Source organism: Lagenorhynchus albirostris, chromosome 9 (assembly GCF_949774975.1).
Source record: "Lagenorhynchus albirostris chromosome 9, mLagAlb1.1, whole genome shotgun sequence".
In the NCBI taxonomy this organism is placed as follows: domain Eukaryota; kingdom Metazoa; phylum Chordata; class Mammalia; order Artiodactyla; family Delphinidae; genus Lagenorhynchus; species Lagenorhynchus albirostris.
In genome coordinates this window covers 66,274,090-66,282,805 of record NC_083103.1, presented here as the reverse complement: position 1 = coordinate 66,282,805, position 8,716 = coordinate 66,274,090, and positions in this window count along the sequence as shown.

Below are 8,716 nucleotides of genomic sequence, written 5' to 3'. Positions count from 1 at the left end.
TGCTCTCTTGGCTAACTGATGAAAAGAAACTGAAGAAATCAATTAGAGACATAAAGCCATTATTTGGAAAATTAGGGGTAAAAAATTACCAAACTATTATTTTTAAAATATGCACACTATTATAATTAAGTTCCATTTGTTTGGTACTCACAAACTTACTGCTAATTATTATTATAGACTTATGTTAGCACTTATAACATCAAATATCTTGTTAAGTATGCACATGTACTAGATTGTAAAACTTTTTTTTTTTTTTTTTTTTGCGGTACGCGGGCCTCTCACTGTTGTGGCCTCTCCCATTGCAGAGCACAGGCTCCGGACGTGCAGGCTCAGCGGCCATGGCTCACGGGCCTAGCTGCTCCGCGGCATGTAGGATCTTCCCGAACCGGGGCACGAACCTGTGTCCCCTGCATCGGCAGGCAGACTCTCAACCACTGCGCCACCAGGGAAGCCCTGTAAAACATTTTTAACAAAATTTAACAAATATTTGTTGAGCATTTATCATGTGCCCATTAGTATTCAAAAAGATAGTGAAATAAAGATGAATCATGTGTAAATATGTACATAGATGTGCTTCAACAAGTTCACAATATTTAAGTAAGAGAAGCCAACAAAAGCATTATGGTCTCATGAAATGGACGATACAAGAAGCATAAACTCTTTGGGGGAGCATAGTGAAGGGAGTAATTAATGCTAGAGAAAGCAAGTGGATTTATAGCATGGGTACCTTTACTGCTAGATCTTAAGTCAATATTACAACCTGTATTCATTGAATAAAGGTGATGAGGAGAAGCGTACCCTGGAAATGAAGAATTATATATAATTCCTGGGTAGATTGAAGGTTAGTTCTTGTTTGGGAAATTGCAAGTAGTCTAGTCAGACTCATGCATAGAATTTAATTTCTTATGAGAAAGAACATGGGGTAATGATTGAGGTCCCATTTTAAAGTATCTTGAGAACCATATCAAGGTATTTTGACTATCTTTTTTTAATTGAAGTGAGTATTTTCGACGCTGGCTGTGATTAAGAATTACTTGCAGAGCTGCCCTTTTTTTCCTCAGCCAAGATCTAGTGGGAAGGAATCTTTGTTAGAATACCCATAAAATAACATATATTTTAAGCCCCGTAACTTATTTTGAGGCGTATTAAAATTTGGTTCGAAAGCTACTCTGTAAGAGAAAGGAGCTTTAGGCTCACAAGCAGGAAACTATATGATCAGCTCTTGACTAGGAAAAATAATTCTTGTCAAGAGAGAAAAATTAGGATGGGGCTGTGTTATCCCTGTGCTGGGCATTGAATTCTAGAGGTAAACAAGACAAAGAAGTTTCCTGCTCTCATGAAGCTTGCATCTTAATGGAAGAGGTAATGATAAACACTATTTTGTTCTCTATGTGTAGTTAAAGATCAATGTACAATATTTGAATAAATAAATGAATTCATCTTGTATATTTTTTCAATACTTTATTTTGCTTTACCTGTAGCCAATGGTTGCCAAACCTGGCTGTGAATCAATAGCATCAGGGGATTTTATTGGAAGTACAGGCACCAGAAGCTACTGTGGAGCTTGAAGTCCATGGATCTGTATTGATAAAATCTTCCCAGGCACCTTTTGAAGTGGTCTCAGCATGAATTTGTAGGGGGGCTTTGGACATATGGGAACATAGAACTTTTAACACCCAGATTTGCTAAATAATCTCAGTTCTGTACTTCACTCTATGCTTTGTAAAAATGACCTGAGAATTAGCTGCAAAATATAATTTATTCAATTTCTAGTTAAAAACTCTGCCACCACTGTATGACAGGCACTTAAGGTTAATAGGTGGGTAGACTTGGGTAAAAAGATGCTTTCAAGGACTCTACACTTTAAGCACAGAAAACAGATCCACAACTGACTATAATACCAGGCAGAGTTAAATAGTAGTAAATGGAAGGGCTAGTTGCATACTGTGAGAAGGAAAAAGAAGGTTGTACTTAATTCTGTCTGGCGGAAGTAGACTGGGGGTGGGTAGGTATGGAAATTAAGGAAGCTTCACACTGCAGGCTGTAGCCTAGTAGCAGGATTTTACAAGGTAAGATGAATTTCAAAGGGGGATGGAAATGATATTTCAGTATTAAAAAACAGCATAAACTTAGATTCAGAAAAAGGTTTGTTTTAATATTAATAATTTTGCTTAATGTTCTCAAGGGGTAATGTTTTCCAAAATTCTTGTCGCATTGAAAGACAAGTGTCTATTCTTTTGTACTCATACAATTTGCAGGATAAGAAATGCACATTTCAGAAACCAAAGAACTAATCTTACAAGAATAACCCTGAGCATTTGACTCATTCTTTTTCTGCCACAATTTGCCTAGTTCACAGAACTCTCACAGTCCCTTAATGCCTTCCCTACCTTCTTCTTGGTTTTCATTTTCTTTTTTCGAAGATCATAGCAATCTGCATAATAAGCTACCTGTCTTAAGGAGAGGGAGAGTGATAGCATAGCAGACTGTCTCAACTCCCACTGAAACTGAGAGTCTTAATAAAAGTAAAATGAAGAGAAATAAAAAATCAAATTTGAAAAACAGAGCATAGTATCAGTTAAATCTCACTAGAGGAAAGTTTCACCGTCAGGATGACATTTGAAAATAGTTTCACTTGTGAATTTATGCTCAATGTTTATTTTGGTCACAGAGTTTCAGGGTCAAATTGTTTTCTTTTCTTTTCTTTTCTTTTCTTTTCTTTTATCAGTATGTCCCTTCTCTCTTAGGGCTGGTGAGCAGACCAGTACATAACACGAGAGATGTTAAAATATGCCAAGGTCATATAATGAAACATAAATCGTGTCTATGGAATATCAGTTATTTCAGAATTTTTCTTAATATATGAAAATCACTGATTTGTCCCTCAAGTTTTAGTTTTTGAAATATTGGAAAACTATAGCTTTACATGATACAAACTAGGAGAGCTGGGCTTCTTAACATTACATGCACGGTTTAAATAAGGTCAGATTATTTAGTTATAACGTGTGGTAAATGCTTAATCAAAAATGCAAAGTATTTATCAAAAGTGCACTCATGGAGTGTATCAGGCAGAAGAAATACACAAGGAAGATTTTACTAGGAAAATCAGGCAACTAGCCCAGTTAATAAATAGTCTGCTGTTTCTATCAATGAAATAATGTAACACAAAGACTACAGATTTTGGCATCTAACACATTTAGGTAAGTATCCCACTTACACTACTTTAATAATGCTACAACCTTGGACAAATTACTCAATCACTCTAAGTCTCAGTTAACTTACCCATAAAATGAGGAAAATATAACTAAGCTTCAGGATTACTCCAAGGAATCAGAATAATATAAAATAATATATAGCAATCACAAAGTAGGGCAGACATTCAAGTATTGAGAATTAGTAATAAAAGGAACACAGAAGTCTGTTGCTTTAACCTTTGTAGTGACAAATATCCAAAGATTAATTCTGTAATTTGAGAGTGTTGAATTTTCCTTTTGATTCACACTCCAGAATATTAGACTTTGTTATTTCAAGTTATTTCCTTTAAACCACAGGTTCCTCAGATGACACTTGCAATACTTGGGATTCTGCTGATACCTGTTCTGCCTACATGATAGAATGCAGCCATTTGCCCAGCATTCCTTGTTAAAGTATTACACGAAGATTAATCGTGAACTTGTGCTCTAAAAGCAGAAAGGGAAATTCTGTTTCAAATAAGAAAGTTTCTGTCTAAATATGCAGTGTGCACACAGTTTAATGACAAGTTTCTCACGTCCTGAAGCCCGTAATGATAGTAGGGCTCTTCCCTCTGGGCTTTCTCCACTGCAGCACCCACCCCTGCTCAATTCCACTCATCCCTGCCAAATACTCTGTTTATGATCCAGTCACAGGGAGTTAGCAAATTACTGCTGTTCTGAGCTCCTCGTCTGTAAAAGCAGACAATATCAAAGACACTAAGATCTCGTTAGCATTATAATTTACTAGCTTTGTTGGAGGTGAAAGATTTTGCATGCAAACACATGCAGTGTGAAAGGACTAGGGCCAAAAGAAAGGATTAAATTGTCAACAGAGTCTTGGAACAAGAGATGGACACATCTTAAATATATTAATGCTATGCACATATATACATAACTATAGCAAACACATCTATGATCCCATCAACATATAGTTTCTGAAACATATAATCTCCTACATATGTAATATATCCTACATATAACCAAAAGATTATTCTATATCCTGACCCTAATTCACCAGTATTGACTGCATATAGCAACACATACAGTTGTTATTTACAGGCATAACATACAAAGTCATATTAACTATATATAAACATATAGACTCTTTATACAAACCTATAGTAAACCCTTTACACAAACACATATTTAATCCCTACATAAACGTAGGTAATGGAGATGCCATAAAAGAAAATATGACAAGATATTTTGATAGAATGAACATTGGTTTTGTTACCACTTGGAAGTATTGCACTTCATGAAATGGTTGTCTGATGCTTCTTTTTAATTACGTCTCACTCTCTTTATGTGGGATCTCTGTTTTTATTATCTCTACAGTTTTTATTCAGATTTATCTCCTGTTACTGATCCATAGTCACTCTGTCCTTTCTCAGATTGCTCTTCAAAATCCATCACTTTCTTGGAGCTTCTTAGGTCTTCCCTCTGTAGTGATGTTTCAACATGTTTCGGTGTCTTACTGAGACAGTAAAATCCCCCGATCAGGGAACTCATCTATGAAAAATTATAAAAAAAATAGAGTGTCTTTTATGGGACGTGTAAAATAACCTGCCCAACATTTATTTACTGGGAAATAGCATTATGCAAGGATTTAGATAGTATGTCAGCACTAAGAGGAAATGATCCTAGGGCAAGCCCTGGCTCTGTTGGTTACTGGCTGCCTGAATTTAGGGAAATTACTAACCAGTCTAAATCTGTTTCATCATTAGGAAAGGGGAATATAATAATACCTGACCCATAGGGTAGATTTGAGGGCTAAGTGAGATGATGCATTTAAAACACTTTACACAATTCTTAACACATGTAAGTTCTCAGTAAACATGAGCTATTCTTATTGTTTTTTAAAAAAATTACTATCTGCGAAACCAGATTATAACTCTAGTGCAATTCTATATAAGGATGTACCTCTTGCATAGGTACGTTTAATGACCTCCAAGAAATATTATGTCAGAATGAAGGATGCTGATTTTATCACACTCTATCCACAAATAAACCTTTACTACGTGTAATTCTCTCCTGTGATTGATAGCACTGTGTATGATAAAATATGACAGAGAGCCACAGATATTCTATTTCAAGCCATTAAAGGCATGAACCCCATACTAAGTAGATTCCTCTAAGATGTGCTGACACAAAATAAGAAAAATAATCCACAGTCTCCTTCTTTCCCAGAGCAAAATGTCAATCTCTTTTAGATTTCTCAGACATCAGCAAAACATCTGCTTTGTTAAGTTACTACTACTTGTCAGCAGAAGCAGGAAGACACAGTGCTTGCTTTACCCTCCATACGATCCTTAGGCACTCACAAATAGGACACCTTAAAACACACATATGCACACAAAATAACATATATTTTAGAATATTTAGAATATTTTTTCCAGGCTTCCCTGTACAGTTCCTTGAATATAGTATACAAAGGACTAGTTGACCTAAATAAAAATTTTTTTCCAGGAATAATAATCTTATTTTGGAGGAAAGAAGGGTGGAGGGAAAGAGGAAGAAAGAAAAGGTTATGTAATTTTTACTGAGTGGTAGGATGTCTAAGTGTGTGTGAGTGTGTGTGTGTGTGTGTGTGTGTGTGTGTGTGTGTGTTTGTAAAATTAGGTACCTTACCTACATCCTGATAAACTGTCAAACACTTCTTTGGACTCTCCTCCCTTACTTCATCTGACCCCCCTTTTCCATTTCTCATGACTCATAGAAGGTTGTTTATGTCACATGAATCAGTGAATGAGAACTTTAATTTACTAGAGCAAAATAAACACTACTAGGATTGAAAAACACCTAATTTGCCTTGGGTGGTGGGAAAGCACTGTCTAAAAAATAGCACTGTTTGTATTTCATTTTGGATTCTATACATACAGACTACAGAGTTTTTGAAATCTAATTTGTACATACACAATACGGAAATCTTTGTCTACTTAATGTCCTTGCTCAGTTGATAAAATTTTGCTTCCTATGCTCTTGTATATGCCTTAATACCCTGAAATAGCACCATAACTACCAGTATCTGGAATTGTTTTACCACATATTTGAATAATGTGGGGATATTGGTATTTTGTTTATTTTCATAAAGCTCACTTAAATCACTTGACCATAACCATGGAATAGAGACATGAAAATTCCACCTCCTGGCACAACTGAACGTGTTTTTGTTGAATTCATTTCGGTTTCTCTTTATGCATCCAACCTCCATTTAGTCTTTGAGGTCAATGTCTGTTGTTTAAATGGCTGGAGGAGGGGGCACTCTTCAGTGGTCAAGTCTCTATGCTGGCAGGGCTACTGGAAAAAGCTCCCACAGCTGACTAAATCTATGTTATGCTTGTCTAGCACCACTAGCATTAATCCTTTGCAACCAGGAATGGTCAATTAACTCATCTTAAAAAAATATTAATTAATCTCATTTGAATTATTCATAGGAGTGGTGATTTTGTTTTTAAGTGGTAATGTGTATTGCTACACATTGGCGGAGGGGCACATGAAAAATACGTCTCCTGGGTATTACATAGCTCTTTCTTTGTAATATGTCAAGCTAACTCCTGTATTATTATTCACTACAGCCAAAGTATGGGGTAATGGGGATGAGTGTGTGTCTATGTGTACATGTGTGTGCAAGTATGTGCATGTCCTCCTACTACATCATATTTGATAATTTCCAGTATATCTGGAAATGCATGCCATATCGGCCTTTGATTCCTAAAGAGAGAACAAACTTCAAGAGAATTAGAAAAGACCACTTTGACTCATTTTTACATAAGGCAAAGTGACAAGGAGATGGTATTCTGATACTACTGACCCACTAGTAAGATTCAGCTATAACACAATTTGCTAACCACGCATATAGAACAGAAATGCAAAATTCACTTTGCTTGCACTCACTCTCACTCCATCTCTGCATCTTCATGATCTTAAATGATCAACTCAATTGTTTATTTATATTAGTACCAAATATTTGTTTATTTTATCTTATATAAAAATCATGGCTCCTCTCTCTGGGGTTGAAATTCAAGATGGTTTATTTTTCTCCTAATATCTTCCTTTATAAACGTTCTACAATGACAATATCTTCTTTAGAGAATGAAATGCATTACAGATAACATCTCACTTCATCAATCACAACTTTTCCAGTTACATTCAGACATTTTTATTTAAGTTAGATATTATTTTCATAATTTTAAATTGTTTTAAGATGGCATCATAATTGCTCACACTTTATTCTAATGACTGCAGAAAGATAAGTCTTAAAATCACATATTTTATAGGAAAAAGGAAATTACAAGGAAAAAATAAGCACATTTATTTTGGGGGTGAGTGTTAATATAAACTAGAAAAAGTTTTATAATTATCAAAATGTTATTTTTGTTTTGGGGAAGAAAATTTTTGCCTAAGTTTATATTTTTGCAGGAATTCTGGTTAAAAATATCAAACTGAGCATATGTTTTTATTTTTCACTCCTCCTTTTAACTGAAATATTACTAAGGCTGTAAAAATGTGAATAATCATAAACTAACCTAAAAACAAAAATAGCTTTTATTTGCACAACAGAGAAGTTGATTCTTTAGAGCACTCTATAACTGGATAGGATTATACTGACAGAAGTCAAAGCAGAGGGTGTCAAAGCCTAGAATATGACCAAAAAAAAAGCAGGAACTCATCCCCCTAGTGGGCTTGAAAGAGCTCAAATTCAGAATCAGCAGCTACAGAAAGAAGTTGAATGTTGGCCATAATCAGGGTAATTGGTGATTATCTACAGAATAGCTTGATCAGGTGACACCTTCTACTACAGGCATCCCCAAACAGAGGATGATATGTTCAGCATTTGTTCCCAAGCATTTGTTTGAACCCATAAAACTGCTTTCTGTAAAAACACAACATTGTATGCCTGGAAGAAAGCTGATGTGAATCTTTATGCCTAAGAGAGAAGCAAAAAAGCTCAAAGTAACTCCAGATTTAACATAGGGTGGGGACAGTGGAGGATAAAATGTAAGGCAGTGCCGTCAATTGCTCTACTCCTGATAAGTCCTTTTATTTTTATTTATTTATTTGCGGTACGCGGGCCTCTCGTTGTGGCCTCTCCCGTTGTGGAGCACAGGCTCCAGACGCGCAGGCTCAGCGGCCATGGCTCACGGGCCCAACCGCTCCACGGCATATGGGATCTTCCCAGACCGGGGCACGAACCCGTGTCCCCTGCATCGGCAGGCAGACTCTCAACCACTGCGCCACCAGGGAAGCTCAATCCTTTTATTTTTATATTTGAAAGAGTCCCCAGCTTATCTGACTACTCTTGACATTCTATGTCCCCTAATAATATGTATCAGTACTTTCCTTAATTCTTCACATAAATTAAATGAATTCATTTCATTCTCACAACAGCCATATGTATTAGGTAACATTGTTATCATCATCTAAGAGATAAGGAAGGTGGGACACAGAAATTTTAAGTAACTTGCTTAAGTTCACTTAATTAG